Source organism: Osmia lignaria, chromosome 6 (assembly GCF_051020975.1).
Source record: "Osmia lignaria lignaria isolate PbOS001 chromosome 6, iyOsmLign1, whole genome shotgun sequence".
NCBI lineage: Eukaryota > Metazoa > Arthropoda > Insecta > Hymenoptera > Megachilidae > Osmia > Osmia lignaria.
Window position 1 is genome coordinate 299112 of NC_135037.1, and position 17988 is coordinate 317099.

Here is a 17988-nt window from a genome sequence, read left to right on the forward strand (position 1 = left end):
TACCTTCTATAGTCGCGAATTGCAGCGTCAGATTTGCTGCGCCAACAAAAAATCTCATTTCCACTTGGGGCCTTGTGCCGTCTTCCGATAAGACAAAAATAGTTCAAGGTCATGGGGGGTGGAGGTAGGGTGTTATATTTCTGCCGACGGTGGTGTCAAATTTCAGTTCAAGGTCATGGGGTGGGGGTGGGGGTTGTCATGGGGTGGGGTGTCAAATTTCAGTTCAAGGTCAGGACGTATCATATTTCTGCTGACGGTGGCGTCTAATTTTAGTTCAAGGTCATGGTGTGGGGTGGAGGGGTGGGTCTGAGGGGCCGGTTATGGGGTGGGGTTGTCGAGGACGTGTCATATTTCTGCTGACGGTGGTGTCAAATTTCAGTTCAAGGTCATGGGGGGGTGGGGAGGGTGGGGAGAGGGGGTGGGGAGGGATGGTTATGGGGTGGGGGTTGTCGAGGACGTATCATATTTCTGCTGACGGTGGTGTCAAATTTCAGTTCAAGGTCATGGGGTGGGGAGAGGGGGCGGGGAGGGGGGTATATTTCTGCTGATGGTGTCAAATTACTGCTGAATCAGCAAAAAAAATGCTGACGCCAGTGATTTAGAATCCGCATAGAACAACTACTCACGAGAGAATATACAGAAAAGTGTATAGTACTAATTAGACGGCGTGGACGAGAAACACAAACTAATTGTTAAAGCGCGGGCTGAGATGTTCAGCTTCGCGTGATTAAAAACTGCGTACTTGTTCAATTTTGCGTGGATGGCGAACACACGTGTTAACGCGTTGCTTGATCGAACAAGAAGAACACGATGATGGCGTCGATCGTGCTGCCAAGCGCGTGGAGAGGGGACCGCGTGGATAAAGTGGGCCCGAGAGGTGCTGCCGCTATCGGTAACGAGGCACCGACGAAATACTTTCGTTGCCAACTTCGTGGGCTGAGACAATTTGGGGCATTTCGCCAACAGTAAGTTTCATTTAAATTCTTTTCAAATTTTTCATCATTAACGTAGCCTCGAATTCAAACGTTGGTAAAACTTCGTCTTGGGGCACCAAAAATTAAGGGGTCCCTTTTTTTTTTTGTTTTTGACCTGAAATTTTAGAAAATACAAGTTAAAAGTCCAGGAAACCAATAGTTTAAGAAATACAAGTGTTAAAAATGTACGTATTTAGTGACATTTCAGAGGTTAGAATGACGCCATATTGTTTCTACCCATCATCTGATTGGTTCAAGTTACCTTATTCGAAAACGTACTGCTCCTTGATTGCTGCGATCAAGGAATCCATAAGATGAATTGTGTGAGTTTTGCAGAATTTCCTCCACAAATACTCACACAGGCGATCGGCAAAGTCTTCGTCGTGGAAGCGGCCTCTTCCGCGCATCCAATCCTTTGCCGGTCGCCAGTTCGCTTCGATTTGTTGCGTATGAGTTCCATCAGGCGCTGTAATTAAAAGATACACAAAACATTTATTTAATATCACAGCAATGTGACCGGCCGCCTCACGGCGGCCGGAAATTTTATTGTGGCCTGACCAAACTGAAATAATTACCAACAAATTCGACGCTATGATTCACCATCTTATGGATGAATCCTTCAGCAGCGAGACCCATGTAACTCCTAAATGAGTCGGTATGGATCTCACTGCCTGCAGCAACGTTTTCTTTAATTAGGGGGATCAAGGTTGCCGCTTCCCGGTCTTGAATGACAACCATTCTACAGTCATTGGTCGATGTGTCGACCATGCCAAGTACCCAGAGGCCGTCGATGATACGACCACGGTTGTACTTTTGGCCTCATCGATCTGAAATAATATTTAAAGTGTAGTAGTGGAAAACAGGAATAATAACAAAATTAATTAAAAATAGTATAAAAATTACCTGTACAACGATTGCAGAACCTCCTTCATCGATGCCGCCTAATTTCGGCTTGCCCGCTTGCATTTTGCAAACGTGGTCCACTATCATCTCCCGACAGTAGCGGAACCACGCTGCAATCGTGTCCGTTGACAATACTTCCTCATCTTCTCCTACGTCGGAGGAGAAGTCGGAGTAACCTCGTAGGAGAAGTCGGAAGTAAAGCAATAAATAAGCCTTAAAAAAAAAAAATATATATATATATAAGAGACAATTATAAATTTAATTGAAATTAATAATCAAATGATTTCAATTGAAAATTTACTTTATTGCCTTATGTAACGGCAGACGGACATCCTGAAAGAAGGAATCGACTGTGGCCGCATACTGTTTGCAATTACCGCGGCCAGCAGGGCATCGGAAACGGCCAAGACCGTGTTCCCCGCCTACGTAAAGCTTCATGGGCCGGCGATGGGTACTACAATTTCTTGTAGTACGTAGAAGTTCCTTCTCCCTGGCCCATGAAACAGCCGATTCCTTCGAAGCGGGCAAGCTGCATAAATCATATTAAATAAAATTCATAAAAACACAGATACTACATACAAAATATACAGAAAATTAAAATGTATAAATTATATTAAATAAAATAACACATAAAATTCAAATACCTGCATAAATTATATTTTATCGTACTCATTATATACAAATATACAAAAAAACACACAAAAATATGAAAAAACACACAAAAAATAAATAAATGATACAAAAAACACACCAACAATAAAAGACAGTTCCGACAATGATGCTACCAAGAATATAACAGTTGCATAAAAAAATTGATAGAGTGAAATAAATGAACAGATTTCAAATTTATGCGCGAACCTTCGTGCGAACCAATCAGAAGATGGGTAGGAGCAATATAGCGTCATTGTAACCTGTCAAACGTCACTAAATACGTACATTTTTAAACACTTGTATTACTTAAACTATTGGTTTCCTGGACATTTAACTTGCATTTTCGAATGTTTCAGGTCAAAAACTATAAGATTTGATACTTTTCATCCAGAAATTTTTGGTCCCCCAAGACGAAGTTCAGCCCAAACGTTTATTAATTATTCCATGTCAACCATTCTTATTTGTTGTTTAGAATGCTTAGAATTTCGTTTTTACATCATGACAGGCGACAAGAGATTATTCATTTTAAACAACGACTAAAAATGTTCCACCAGTTCAGTTTTTTTACGTTAGGACGACACTGTGGTCCCTGAGCCCGCGCACTGTACGCGCTCGAATTGGTCGGTGTTTTTTGTAAATAACTCGAAAACGTAGCCTTAACCAACATTTTAGCAAAGGAAAAAGTTGTTTAGAATCATCTTAGCAATCATCCCTCTTCGGCCGTCGAGGTAGTCGCGTGTCACCCTGTATATCCGCGATGATCCCACTTGCAAAAATTTATGGAATTTGTTGTTTATTAACCATCCAAATTCGGTCAATTTTTTTCGATTTATGATTATTAGCTAAGCAACAAAAACGCAAAATCACCTTACACTATAAATACTACAAATACTACACGTTCCACTAAAAAGTGAGAAATAAAATAATTTTTAACAAAAAAAGCCGTCTTCGAAATGCACTAAAAAGTGTAAAATAATTTCTATATCATTTATACCAATATTCCATAACTATTAATAATATCTACTTAATCGTTAAACAGGATACCAAAGTTTTCGGAGGCGGCGCAAAATTAAACATTTTTTTTCTACTAGGAAGATTCTAGTTCAGGCGTCGGCAACCTATGACAAATGACCTATTTGATAATTTCAAGTAAACAATATTCAACTGGAATACTGCAGTTCACGAGAGACCATACTTAATTCGCGCTGCTCACTAGATCTAGGGACATTTTTAATAACGTGAGTGATTCCCCTCTACAGCTTGCTTCTTACTTTACGATCATATAATTTTTCCTTTGGAAGATAATAGGAATTTCAGTGTATGGTGTATCTTTACCATATCATCATTGGTTATCAGTTATCGTACGTCATTTATTTCTGTCCACCATTTATATGATCGCAAAGTAAGAAGCAAGCTGTAGAGGAGCATCACACACGTTATTAAAAATCTCCCTAGACCTAGTGAGGTGCGCGAGTTAAGTATGGTGTTGCGTGTCCGTTTAGCGGAAATAGGGATGTTTAGGGAATTTCAGCGTTAGGGAACCGTGGAGCGCTAAAGCACTCTGCCCGCGAGGCGCGGAAAAAGATTTAAACTATTTATTCAGCAATCGTGCAAAATTATAAAGTCCAAAATGCGCTTTTACAACATGAGAGCGATCCGTCGCATTTAGATGACAAAATTGTTCTGATCTTTCTGCGCTTGGCGGAGATCTTCGCGTGATGTCGGTCGATACCCCTTCTTGCGTGGATCCTGGATCCTCTCTCAGGATCATCCCTCGTCCAATAGTGGAGGAGTCCAGCCCATTCTGTGTAGGCTCCTTCTCCTGGCTGTGGTCCACCCTCAGGCGCGTGGAAATGGAGGCGCTCCGCCAAGACGCTAGAACCTTGCAGCGCACATGTGCTACGAGAAAGCGTGGGACCCAGAGAAAATAGGAAACGACAAGACCTTGTATTTGGCAAAAGGCAACTCTTGAGGAAATTTACGCCCCTCTTAGTGTGCATGAGTAGAGAGGATATCGAAAAAGACTTCGTAGCTTTTAAGGACCGTTTCTGACTTGGTCGAAAACAACGAATTGGATATGGTCTATCATAAATTAGTCTTTCAGGAATTTTCAAAGTGAAACTATTCCATTCTCTGGATTTCCGGCCTTCTCTCAGCTCCATCACCCACGTCAAGGGGTTTACAATATAAGCTTTGTCTTTTCACATGAGTAAACGCACAGATGGTTTAAATTTCGCTCTTAATTTACAACCATCGATACAAAGGTCCTCGACAAATATTCGAGACATATCGATACAACAGATCATCGATAAACATTCCCATGGTATGGTTGCCATACTACTCTAGCCATGTTCACGTAATAACATTTCACGTTGCAATGGTCTTTCGTGAACTGCAGTATACATGTACATCAGAAGTGTTACCAACTTCTGATACAATCGTTACAATTATAAATGTTTTCTGCCGTATCCATAACGTTCCGAATTTTTTTTCTTACGATTTATTAATTACCAAGTTTGCCATACCGCAATCAAATCGTTATTGGGAGCATCATATATTCGGGTATTTCTAATTTTGCGCCGCCTCCGAAAACTTTGAAATGTATTTGGTATCCTATTTAACGATTAAGTAGATATTATTAATAGCTATGGAATATTGGTATAAATGAAATAGAAATTATTTTATACTTTTTAGTGCATTTCGAAATCGGTTCTTTTTTGTTAAAAATTATTTTATTAAAAATATATATTTAATCCTATTATTTACATAGAAAGAGTATTAAAAAGATTTAATATGAATGAGTGTAATAGCGTAAATACTCCATTGCCAATAAAAATAGATTACACTGCCTTAGATTCAGATGAATATTATGAAGCACCTTGTAGAAATCTTATTGGTTGTTTGATGTATGCCATGTTATGCGCACGGCCTGATTTATGTTTTGCCGTAAACTTACTAAATAGGTTTCAAAATAAAAATAATAAAGAATTATGGCAAAATCTAAAGAGAGTCTTAAGATATGTTAAAGGAACGTTAAATTATCGTTTGACCTTTAAAAGAAACGATTACAAAAACATTTTGACTGCTTATGTAGACTCTGACTGAGTAGGAAATGAACTCGATCGGAAAAGCACGACGGGATATATATTTAAAATGTTTAATATGAATGCGATCTGTTGGAATACGAAGAGATAAAGCTCAGTTGCAACTTCCTCAACAGAAGCCGAATATATGGCATTATATGAAGGGATTAAAGAAGGATTCCTTGTTGTTGAGTGTAAAGATAGATTTAAAGGAATCTATAACTATTTTCGAAGATAATAATGGTTGCATATCGATTGCAAGTAATCCAACAGATCGCAAGCGTTCAAAGCACATCGATATAAAATATCATTTTTCACGAGAGAAGATTGAGCAAAAGGAAATAATACTATGTTACGTTGCGCGTTGCGAAAGCGCGCAACGTAAAAGATTAGAAAATATTTCTTATTTTTGGGCGATGAGAAAGGTATCGCTGCCACCAGTTCTGACCGCGTATGACGCGGAAGCGTCCTCTACGGTCAGAACAAAATTTAAAGACGGGAAATTTAGATAGTAATAATTTCCGTTGGGTTCGTCAGCGCTCTGGGTCCCATACGGGTCCCTCCTTGAAACCTTGTGTTGGTATGCGTGGATTTAAAATGTAAAATGGTAAAGGAAATGATACAAAATGGAATTTGAAAGAAATGTTAATGCAATTTAGTGTGCAAAAAGAAAGTAATTTAATTCAAAAATAACTATTGAAGCTAACAGAACTGAATTTGAAATAACTATTGTTTGATTCTATTTGAATACTGTTAATCACTGTTAAGTAAATTCAATTAATAACAATACTGTTTGAACAAGGGTAAAGATGCTTAACCTATTGTACGTTAATAATATAAATGAAAATCGGAAAAATGTCTAACCTTTGGTTTACAATGAGAGCTTCTATTGTAATTATTACCCGTATTTGAAGTGTGAAAATATATGTTTACCGTAGGACGACTGCCTCGACCGGATATAATGGAAAATCAAATTTTAGGCGGTTTCTATCCGCAAGGAAACGACCTGAACGAAGAGACTCTTACAACCCCCGGAAGGGCTTTACAGGTCGTCCCTGATAAAATATCTCGCAGTCGAAACAATCGTCACTCACACAAATTCGCGATGAACAAAAGGTTCGGAATATTAAAGTAGCGAAAAATAATATAATCGATACCTGACTGTAGAAACGAGACGATCTAAAATGAAGAGACTCTTATAACCCGTAGGCTTAATAGATCGCCCGTTTTGCCGTGTCTAAATTGAATGTTAATGCCGTGCTCGACGAATTAGTACAGAACAGGCTTACCGTGAGAATGTAGAGTATAATATACGATAAAATCGGTTATAAATTCGCTGGTTGATCGTTGAAAATCGCTGGTTGATCTGGAACACCAAGAAAGGTTGAGAGATCTGTGCCGCACTACACTTGTCGCGCGCCCGGTTGTCGTTTATTGCAAAATTTATTAGACGAAACCCAAGACGATTACGCTCTTCGAAATAATATAATAGTAACGCGAGTAAATTTAATACGGAAATTACGCGAGCAAACGAGTTAAAAGGAAAGAGAAAAGATAGAAATTTAGAAGTGTGACAAGGCTTTACGTGCGCGTCTCTGAGTCTTTGCCGCGTATCCGGAATTTCACTCTCGCGACACTCTGCCTAATTCAACTCTATCTCTAGACGCACGGGCTCCCGTCACGACTTACTCGATTGTTCGACGAAGAGTGATCAGAATCGATCGCGATCCTAGCCGGAAGGGCCGGTCGCGAGGACGATGTCCTGCGTGGGGACATTTCGGCAAATCACAGCGCGTAACGACGACGTCGCGTGCGTTGCTATTGGTCGAGCGCGCGTGCCAGCTAAATTCCTCCAGATCATGTTTTCTCTCTTTCTTGGTGTTCCTTCTTTGTCTAACGGCTTTTCGGTGTTTCTACGCCGTAGAATTTCTGGATTGTTCCATGCTTTCGATAATTTCGATATTAGATAGTAAATGATGCGATTATCAACTAGTAATTTAAATCAGAACTATTAAACAATAATTTGCAAGTAATTGAATCATCCGTAGTACCATTGCGTATTAATAATGAAACCGGTGGTCGCGAGGTTTCTTAATTAACAGTTGGCTTGCCCATAATCATTTGTTCGCAGAGAAATCGATCAACAATATGAATTGCGCCGGTACGCTCGGTATAAGGCATTCGGTGTTCGATTGCAATTTTCAAATACGACAGTTTTCCATTATTAATCGAACATTCGGTATTACATTTGCGACGTAGTTGCTTCGAGAACGTTCTCGCCATTCGAAAATTACCGTTAGGTTTTCGGTTTCAGGCAAATTCTCGGAAATCGATACAAAGACTTTTATTGCCCCGTACGACCCTTTGCCTCTAAACAGTCCTCGAACGCTTGCTAACGTTTGCTTGCAAGGGTTCTCATTCCTCGCTCTCGCATTCATACAAATATTCAACAAGCTAGATTGCTTTGCGTTCTTATTCCAGCAACCAATTCATACTCGCGATCGGGTTAGGGACCGACTGGCGCCCACGCGTGAAAAAGAGGAGAGTATCGATGTTAATCTCAGTAATAACGTAATCTTTGCGTTTTTGCGCAGTTAGCCTGAGGAGACCCCTACAATGCGAAGCACTGGCTAACCGCGCCGCGAACGGTGTTTACAATACCTCTCCTCGGTCGAAGCCGAGTTTTTCTATCACACGTTTCTGTTACTACGCAGTTGAGCACGACGATAGTTTCAAGGAGGGGTTTTAACTAAGAAAAGAATTGAGAAGTATGAGAAGAATGAAAGAATAGGAAAGACAGTAGTAGAATAATTATAAGCTCAAACCTTTCCCTGCGCATTTCCCACATGAAGAAGTCTCTTACAACCCGAAGGCTTGATGGGAAAGCACAGAGTCAAGGAGAAGTTAAAGAAAGGTGCAGTAGTAATTTGCCCTCCCCACGCCCCTTACATGAGGAGACTCCTACAACCCGAAGGCTTGATAAGGGAACGTGAGGCGGACAAATTCATAAAATTTTTCCGGACGTGACACTAAAATATATACCTACAGGTAAACAATTGGCGGATGATCTCGCCAAGTCAGTACCAGCGGCTCAATTCTCATACATTTGGAAGGAGATTGGTTTAGCCAAAGCTGAATAATTTTATATATAAGAATAGTTTTTAAATGTAAATATAATGATCTGATTAAGTTTTCCTGGGTTTTCCCTAATCCTTACAACAAATGTTGGATCAGATGTAGTTTTCCAGAGAAGGCAGAGAAGGGATGTTTTTGATTCATTTTTGAGGAGGCGTATTGGGTTAATTAAAAAACAAAAATGAATTCGATATTCATTAGAAATCATCGGTGTAAACGTTAGTTCTAAGAAGTATAAGGCGATACGATCGCCAACGTAAACATTCGCTCTCGAAATTTCGTGCGTATTGGCCGAGATCCGTTCCTCAGTTCAAACGCAACCTCGTTGAATAGAACATCCAGACTTTGACTTCTTTATTATTTTGATAATTAAATATTCTATGAAAAGACATTATTAGCTTTATTATTATTAAATAAGTGCTTCCACCCATAAATCCCAATAGCTACCGGCCCGAGTAAACCTAGCGGATCGAACAGTTGAGCTATCTTGAATAATATGTTTCGTTTGGTCGCACGATATTCAATGGTCTCTATTGATATTTCATAGTTAATTGTGTCTCCTAATGGCCACCAAGATATACCTTTGATATTTCCTGAATTTAAAGCTAAGCATTCGTCGAGTGACCGTTCCCTGAGGGGTACTGTTACGTTGCGCGTGCGACGGCACAACGTAAAAAGGAAAGATAAAAATTGGAGGATATAGGGTGGTTAAATTTCAATTACTTGGTTGGAATTCAACCCCCAATACCTGCTTTCCTATTTTAGCGCGATGGTTAGTATCGCTGCCACCAGTCTCGAGCGTGTTAACACTCTCGACAAATTAAAAGACGAAAGACAAAATTGATAGGATGTTAAGAAGTTATAATTATTAGCCTTTCTTTGGGTTCCTTCAACGCTTGGTCCCGTACGGGTCCCTCCTTGAATCTGTATGAGTTGGTAGGCGTGTTTGGCTGAAATGTGTGAGGTGTGTTGAAATAAATTTGAAACTGTTTAACTAAATAAAACTGGTTTAATTGTGAATGAAAAATCAAGAAAACTAACAGAGAAATGCCAAAATTGAGACTTTTATAAATTTGGAAAAATTCGTTAGTGTGGAAAATACCAGTTTATGCAAAAATGAACAAATGTAAAGATGCTTAAAATTAATTAACAAAATAGGATTGTATAAAGCGCTCTGATATCACAACTGAAACCGACGAGTATATTACCGGACACGTATAAATGATTATCACAATTTCGCTTTCCAAGTTTAACTATAAAATTGGCGGTTTCCGCCCGCGGTACACCCTAGCCTGAGAAATTCTCGTAACTCTCGAAAGAGCTGGACCAGGGTGCCCTTTTGATGACGGAAAAGAAATTAGAATTGCGAGATTGTAACAAACAAAAGATATTAATACTGAAATCAGTCGATACCTGGTACGGTGGAACGATCTGACCTGAGAAGTTCTCGTAACCCCGAAGGGCTGAACCAGATCGCCCGTTTTGCCAATTAATGAACGTCGTGATCGAAAAATGTAATTGAAACGACTTACCGTTACGCTGTATAATACGAAACAAGATTATAATATTCGTTTGCTAAATTGCTCTGTATTCGCCTGATGATCTGGAACACCAAAGAAACGGTAAGATGTCGATCACTGCACTTGTCGCGGCGAAAACGAATTAAAACGGACGAGTACGTCGACGAGAGACAAACGAATAACGAATTACGATTAATTACGGAAACGATCAATATTTAATTTACGCGGAATGAAGTTAATACGAGAAACTGCGCGAGCAAACGGTTTAAAACAGAAAGAAATGATAGAAATTTAGGTAGAAGGAAGATTTAACTTGCGCGTCTGTGAGTCCTTATTCAGAATTCCGATTATTTTAACTACCACGGCACTCTGCCTCGCTACGCGGAGGACTTTACCGCAGAGAAAATATCGCGAACTTCCGAATAACTCTGTCTCTCGGACACACGGGCTCCCAATCACGTACTTACGATTGATCGATCAAGAGTGACAAATTTCGTGCGCGATCGATGGCCGAAGGGCCCGTCGCGCGAACATCGTCCTTGGAGGGGACGGTTTGGCGAATCGTAGCCCGTTTTCGAAAGTGTCGCGTGCCCGGTGATTGGCTAAGACGCGCGAGCTAGACGAAGATCTTTCATCCCCTTTCTTTGGTGTTCCTTCCTTTTCTAGTTCGTCACCATGATAGTTTCAACGGTTTTCAGAAACTACGCAGTATTTCTCTCTATATGTAAAGTTAATTAATTGCCTTTAATTGAAATATAACTATTGATTTGATCAAATTGTAGAATGAGATTTTAATTTGAAATATACAGGTTTTGATAAAGGAAACCGTCATCCGTATATCTTGATCAAAATGATTCATTTTCCTGATTTGCTATAAAGATAGTCTGATTTAATATGTTAAAAAGCGGACAATGCGCTTACGGTGGTTGTAATGCCGTGGCGAATTATGCATTTTACAACAATCTATCGTATATTAAAACTATCGCTTTGATGAATTCGGCATTTCGCATTCTATGAATTTTAAACAATTCTAAATTTGGCGAACGTTCCTTCAAGAACGTTCCTTTGTTCAAAATTTGCCGTTATCGCTAGGCAGTTCTTAGAATTTCGATACAATAGTGTTTATTGCTTCAAACGACCCTTGATTTTCGAACGGCGGTCGAACGTTCGCGACGTTCGCTTTCGTAAGGGTTCTCAGTTCTTACTTTCATTGTTTAAATTCATTTTCATCCATCCACTCTCTCATACTATCGTTACAATCAGGCAATGATGATCCTTGTTGGACCGGCTGACGCTTTGTGCAGCAGAGTGAGAAAGAGGTTTCTAACAAAAGAGTTATTACGATTTTCCCGTTTCTACGCAGTTAGCAAGGGAAATTCCCCGAATGCGAAGCACTGGCTAACTGCGTAGCGCTGGTGTTATTGCTACGGCTCTCTCTCTCTCTCTCGAGCTAACCCGAGTTTTTGTGCGATAATACGGTGTTCTATTACAATGGCTGGCGACGATAGTTTCAAGGAGGGTTACATAAACTATTCAAAAGAAGAAAATAGAAACGGCCTTTCCTCGTGTACCTCGCATGAGAAATTCTCGTAACCCTCGAAAGAGCTTGACAAGATACACGATTCCAGGGTAGAGCAGGTAAAGAAGAGAAAGCGATAGAGGTAGTCAAAAATAGAAAAGAATTAAACTCAAACTCTTCCTTGCATGAGGAATTCTCGTAACCTCGAAAGGCTTGACATGAATGTACAAGGTTGAGGAGGAATGGAAAGATTGGCGGAAAACCGAAACACCCGCCTGTACGCCCCTTACACGAGAAATTCTCGTAACCCAAAAGGGCTTGATAAGGGACGCAAGGCGGACAAATCTCAAATTTTCCGCCGGGACGTAACAGTACTATTAAAGAAGGTTCATTTGTAGCCCACTGTCGTAAATGGAAACCTCCTGAGTTCAGAAGCTCGATCAATTGGTTCCTGAGTGTCATAGTCTCTTTTAGTGTATTAACACTGGTTAATAGATCATCTACATAGAAGTCGTTTTTTATTGCGTTTGCTGCTAATGGGAATGTTTCGGTTTAACGGGAAGTAATTCTATATTGGATTGTAATCTCCCCTCTAACGCAAGAAATCGCCTTAACACTATAGCATACGATTCTTCGAACTGAGACCTTCTCTCATTGAAAGATAGACGAACTATGTATCGGCCAGTTGAATTACAATCGAGTGTTTGTATGAAGATAGATTCACAAAGTTTTTCCTCGGGAGACAAGATTTTATTACGAGGATGCTCCTCAAGTTCCCAAAATTTGGCACTTTGAGAATCTAATTGAGTTGTTGTCACGAAACAATTTGTTATAGGTTTTGTCTTTGAACTTTGTCTTCTTTGTCGCGTTCTTTTAGGCCCCAGCCCCGGCCCCCTGCGACTCTGCGGCTTCGCTTCAGACTTTCAGGGCCGCGCGATCAATGTTGAGAGAGGGGCGGGTGTTCCTCCCTGGTCCTCCTCTTCTGGAGGGAAGCGGATGCCCTTCCCCTATGATCCTCTTCGGAGGAGCAGGTTATCTCCCCATCCTCTTCTTTCCAGTGGGGGTGGTGGGCCTGGTATGTAATATTTTCTTCTCCCATCTCCCTCAGGTGACACCGTCGGCGAGTCTCCCCCGACGATGCCCCCCTCTTCTTCTGCGGGTGGGTCGGCTCTCTTCCGACCCCGAGTCGCCTCCTCCTTCAAGGCTTCATTGCCTCTCGTCGACGACGATTCTTAACTAATTATTACACGATTCTTAACTCGATATTTCTTAACTAATGCCGCCGGCGAGAGGTCAACTCCAACTTCACACTGCAAGGCGTGACGGGCCCGCGCAAACACCGGGCAATCTGCCAAAGTGTGCTGCGCAGAGTCTCGCCCCGCCCCGCAGTGATGGCACGCTGCCGTCGCCTCTCTTCCGATCTGGTGCAGGTACTCACCGAAACAAGAGACATTCGTCCCTATTACGCGGATGAGTTCTTTATGTATGATTCTTGATCTGGCAGCTCAATATGATCTAAAGTTGCATCAAATAGATGTGGAGACGGCGTATCTTAATGTGTCGGAGCGTCCACTACTGAATATTTATAAAACGTGCCGTCTAAAACTTTCATTAATCAGTGTTTATAAAACGTGCCCGGTATGGGCCAACCGAAATTTTATTCTAAGAAAAAGATAACGTTAAAGCGGTTGAGAATAAGGGGCGTCGTCCTGCCTCAATAAAACAGTCGTCAACGGACCACGGTCGCGATCGGTCGAACAGTTTTTTATTTCTCTATCACGTAGTCGGAATTTTAGTAGTGCTGTGCCGCGATTAGTATTCTACCGTGAAGTCGGTGTTCAGAGTGCTTTTCCGCGATTACGTTAATTTCCTACCAAAAATATCAACGCGCCCAGAGCCTTGCCGGTCCCTGAACATAAACCCGAAGTCCTGCCGGCCACAACCAACAAAACATCACGCCCGAGGCCTTGTCGGGTCCACTGATTAAAAACCCAAGGCCTCGCCGGCAAACAACAAACGTCTCCCTGCGCAGGGAATCCAGCGGAACCTAGTTCCATCTCTTCATACACGGACGTCTCCTCGCGCGGAAGTCTCCAACGGTATCCTTGTGACTAGTTGATCTCTCCGTGCAGGAGACTCCTACGGGAGCTGCTTCCCGAAACACCATAACACGCGATTAACAAATCGCTGGAGAACGTCGAACGTTCGTACACACGATATCATCCATATCACATGCGACACACTCACACACACAAATCAAACTTCAAGGGTTTTTTACGCCTTCAGGCTTTTTCCCTTGCATTCACAAATAAACTCTTTATTTAACACCATACTAATCTCAATGGATTATTTATCAATAGGCACACTTACTGGGGTAAGTGTGCGGTAGAGGTGGTGGATCAGTCGTCCACCAGCCGAGAATGGATGCACTTGCTGGGGCAAGTGTATTATGATGGAAGACGGATCAGGCGTCCGTCAAGAGACAATGCACACTTACTGGGGTAAGTGTGCGGTAGAGATGATGGAGCAGGCATCCACCATCTACTCGGATAAAGAGTAGCTGATCAGGCGTCAGCTACGCGTCAAAGATGTTATCCGGAGTATTTATTGAAGCAGACTAGGTGTTCGCGTTTTGCGTGGTCGGAGAGGTCAGAGTGAAACACGCCTGCGTAACGATCACAAAGCTTAACTTTAATAGGAACACCTAAAATGTACAAGTAAAATATATACAAAATCACGCGTGGTCTGAGTCTGTACAATTATTTACACTTATGAACTAATTACACTGAATAAACAATTAAATGAATATGCGAGGACTATAAGAATAACGCACTGCGCGGTCTGAAAAGATTGCGCGTCGCGTGTACAGGAACTTGATCGAACTGCGAGATCTGCGAACACGTCGTTACACATCGAACGATCGATCAAGAAGAAGGAAATCAATTATGGCGTCGATCGTGCCGGTTCCGGCGTGGAGAGGGGACCGCGTGGACAAAGTGGGCCTGAGAGGTGCTGCCGCTATCAGTAACGGCGCACCAACGAAGTATTTTCGTTGCCAACTTCATCTTTTCGCGTAGTCTTGGGGAATTTCGCCAACACTAGGAGAATTCCGAGCGAAGGTCGCCGAGTGAACAGAAGTTGTTCACGAGGATTTCTGCACAAGACTGACTGCGTTGACAAGACTGTCAACGAGGAGCCCTCGGGGATGTGTCGACCGTGTAGGAGTTGACCAGGAAAGGCCATTCGGCAGGACTCAAAATGGTGATGAGACCGATTGGCAGCACGGCAAGCGAATCGAGTCGCGAGACAACACCCCGTTTTAAAGAGCCAAAAGTACCGACATCTGCGGTGCACATAGGAGTCGTTGGTGCTTGTCTTGTCCTTAAAGGACAGTGTCGTGTTAGTTCGACGTTAGCAGACCCATTCACCGCAGGGAATTTATGATGATAGAAGGAATGTCCTTCGTGAAGTGGTACGTTAAGTTTGGCTCCCAAAAAGGCTATCTGGTCATAGTAAGAATTGGAAATGTCATGAAAGGATCGTAAACGTCTGTCGATAGTTACAATCCAAGTGTATTTTAGGACAGAAATCCCTCTTTGTTCAAGCTTATTTCTGTCTTAGGGGTAGAAGTTTCCAAAGTGTAAAGCAATGACTTTTACGTGTTCAATTGTTGTCTTGATCCGCTTAAGAGACCTTTAGAATCCGAGCCTTTCTAGGTTGGTGTAATAAATTAAGAATAAATATCTGCGTAGGCAAATGGTAGCCATGTACCGCGTAACAAATTTCTCCCTTGAAAAATCTCCAAATTTGTTAGCGCAATATCTCGAAAACAAATAAAAATCAAGTGTATACATGTGTAACGTTCCGCTGAGCACAGTCACCACCTTGTTTTATTATGATAATTAATTTCAGTTTAAAATTGTTATAATGAATAATTTTATTTTGTATCTAAAACATTATAATTTTCGTTGTAATAAATATAGTATTGTTACGTCCCACCTTAAGGGTGGTTATTTTACTGTTACTACGTTTCTCGGGTTCTGCCGATTAAAACGCTAAGGCGTACCTTGACCTTCCTTGCGGATAGTATAGGATACAAGATGGGCGTTCAGTAATTGTAATACACATATATGGTTCTTCAATATCGATATATATATTCAGTCTTTGTAGTTACATACCCTTCGCTGACTTTAGGTGTTGTGCGTCACTCGTTCATTGTCGTATTACTCGCTGGTCATTCACACTAGAGGTCTTGTTTTACACTTACTTCGCGTTTCGGACGGTACACTAGACTCGCAGCGCGTGGCTACGACTCGACCTTGGAGATACAAGCGGTTGATGCTGGTCCTGCACAGCACACGGGTGCACTCCTGGACTTGGTCCAATTATGGATCTGTTATTTCAGACCACGGCGATACACTCGTGTTGAACCGTCGTCCGAGCACGTCGTCGATGATCTTCCTGGTTTCGAGTAGCCTTACACGCGGGTCTACTGCGGATCACGAACGGACAGAACTTCGGTCTCTGCTATACGCTATCACGGAACTGGCGTACTTGCGTTGCGCCGATAACTTATACTCCCAAAAGGGGAGTAGGTCACGCTCCTTGCTTGCGAAAACCTACAAGCAAAGGGTTTTCGCCATTGCGTTCCGCGAGTTCCCCGATTTCGTATCGCGGGCATCGCTAAGCGAGAAAACGCTGATGTTTCGCCGATTCCAGAACAAAACCTCCTTGGAATGGCGAAAGACGAAAATGGGTTATAACTAGGGACGTAACACCCCTCACGCTGGACACAAAATGCTCTCGAGAGGGTATTTTGTGTAAGGTGTTTTCGTCGTTCGCCACCCTCATGCGCTCACTCACATGTACATTTCCATGCATTCACAGAGTATACATAATGGTGAAAAATTTGTACAATAAAAGATAGCTGTTCAAAATATAAAGGTAAAAGGTGCCGAAGAATATTCAATAGTGCGCAGCTGTTGAAAATATAAAGAAAAGAAATATATGTGTAAAGTGTCGAATATATATACAGGTTTGTGTCGTCGTTTAACATATAAAGTGGAAAGATTGTGCGGGAACTGGCCATAAAGTACACCCCTCCCACGCTAGACAGTCGATAATTTTGAAATAGATGCCGATCGAAAAATCTATATGACCATAAAAGGATTGATTTTTAAGTGCGGCGTCTACGGATACGCTGAATTAGACATTCCACAATGGCTATTGAAAAATTGTCGATGTAGAACTAATCGTCGCTATGCTCCTGGTGAACATGGTGGGGTTTTCGTGGTATATATACCGGTCGGTCGAGTGGTGTCGTTACTTTGACACTGAATAACTAGAAGCTCTATCACTATATTCCATCACTATGGATCTATAGCGACAACGCTGTTACCATGCCCTCGACCCTTGACGAGGAAAAGTTATAACAAGGGACTTGGCGAGCGTGGTTACCGTTAATTATTTTGGTGACCACTCGCCAATCCAGCATGTTTTCCATGGACATGACGAGTCCGTTTGGGGTTTTTCCCAAATCGCGGCGATTTTGCCGCCTTTTTCGTAGGCGCGGCGTGCTCGCTGTCCTTGTCTAGAGGTGCAGTATTTCACCCTGGGCAAGCGGCGGCGAGTCGCCACTTAAAATAAGAGTTTTGTCTAGCACGTACCGTGTGCACGTTCACTCCATATCGTCAAAGTTCGGAATAATAAATATTGAGTGAGAAAAAAGGAATAAATAACATTTACTCTTCTTACCCCGTTCATAAAATCTCCTCAGATCTTTCCCTGTTAAAAGAGGACGTGTTCCGATCCTGGATGAGTGGCTTTTTTATCCTCTTTTTTTTTCATTTTCTTACGATACCTTTTTTTTTTTCTTCTTCAGTGTGAGGATGGTACGCATAGGGTCTACCCGGAGCACGTTAACATCGCCTACCGGAAGGCCGTCTGGTGGTACCGGGCCTATTTCCGGCTCACCCTCCAGGAGCTTTGGGAGTGGAACGAAAATGCGATTTTAGACCTCGAGCCTCTGTTCCGGGAGAAGAGCTAAATTATTTTTCATATAAAAAAGTTTTCGTGTAAAAGGAAATAAATCGTATATATATTTTTCCTTTATGTGGTGCGTGTTTTGCTTCTTTTTTTTTCTCTTTTAAACCTCCTGATCCGGTTCCTTAGTTTTAGTATTAAAGGATTGTTTTGTTCTTGAA

The 17988-nt window shown here is 41.6% G+C and overlaps 1 long non-coding RNA gene across 1 annotated transcript; it reads right to left on the reverse strand.

Annotated features, from left to right (window-relative positions):
* Positions 1 to 1161: 1161 nt before the first annotated feature.
* Positions 1162 to 2029, reverse strand: LOC143305390 (uncharacterized). The gene is made up of 2 exons (XR_013062286.1): positions 1878 to 2029; positions 1162 to 1218 (listed from the first exon to the last, which is right to left on the reverse strand). It is a non-coding gene; the product is annotated as an uncharacterized LOC143305390 (long non-coding RNA).
* Positions 2030 to 17988: the final 15959 nt, after the last annotated feature.